Source organism: Octopus bimaculoides, chromosome 1 (genome assembly GCF_001194135.2).
Source record: "Octopus bimaculoides isolate UCB-OBI-ISO-001 chromosome 1, ASM119413v2, whole genome shotgun sequence".
Taxonomy (NCBI): Eukaryota; Metazoa; Mollusca; class Cephalopoda; order Octopoda; family Octopodidae; genus Octopus; species Octopus bimaculoides.
The window spans coordinates 163,573,845-163,574,478 of record NC_068981.1 but is presented as its reverse complement, the minus strand read 5'-3'; the positions used below and the strand labels follow the sequence as shown (position 1 = coordinate 163,574,478).

The 634-nt window shown below is 30.8% G+C and overlaps 2 long non-coding RNA genes across 2 annotated transcripts in view; one reads left to right on the top strand and one right to left on the bottom strand.

Annotated features, from left to right (window-relative positions):
• LOC128249288 (uncharacterized) overlaps positions 1–634 on the bottom strand; it is a 126,979-nt gene that overhangs the window by 37,113 nt on the left and 89,232 nt on the right. The gene's annotated exons all lie outside the window — the stretch shown is intronic.
• LOC128249289 (uncharacterized) overlaps positions 1–634 on the top strand; it is a 210,394-nt gene that overhangs the window by 200,321 nt on the left and 9,439 nt on the right. The window contains exon 3 of the long non-coding RNA XR_008265380.1: positions 238–360. This is a non-coding gene — a long non-coding RNA (uncharacterized LOC128249289). The remainder of the gene's footprint in view (positions 1–237; positions 361–634) is intronic.

Here is a 634-nt window from a genome sequence, read left to right as displayed (position 1 = left end):
TATATATATATATATATATATATATATATATATATATGCATTAAATATATATAATATACATAATATCTATTTATTGAATATATCATATATATATTACATATATGTGTGTGTGTGTGTGCGTATGTATGTATATACATGCCAATATATGATTATATATGTATATATTCATAAACATCCGAGTCTTTGGATAGTTTTTTGCAATTATATGGCTTTCATTTTTAAAATATATATTTCTAGCTTCAATATCAAAACCTTACGCATTTGGGATGTATTTTCACGGATGCCATCGGCCGACTACAAGCTTCATGACTGGAACATAGTAGACAGAAAATATCAAAGTACATCGGCTGTACTCCAATCGTAAGTCCTCCGAAATGATTACACGTCTATTTTTTTTTTCTTTTCGATATTATATTAAGGGTACACTTCTGTCTAGAATACTCAGTCATATATATTATATTATTTATGCAATGCTTTGTTGTTTGTGTAGAACTGGATGACTCGTCGCTGATATGTGACTGGTTTTTATCACTTAAATGTGTAGGTTGAAACAACCTGATGTACTGCTGTCTGTGTGTGTGTGTGTGTGTGTGTGTGTGTGTGTGTGTGTGTGTGTGTGTGTGTGTGTGTGTGT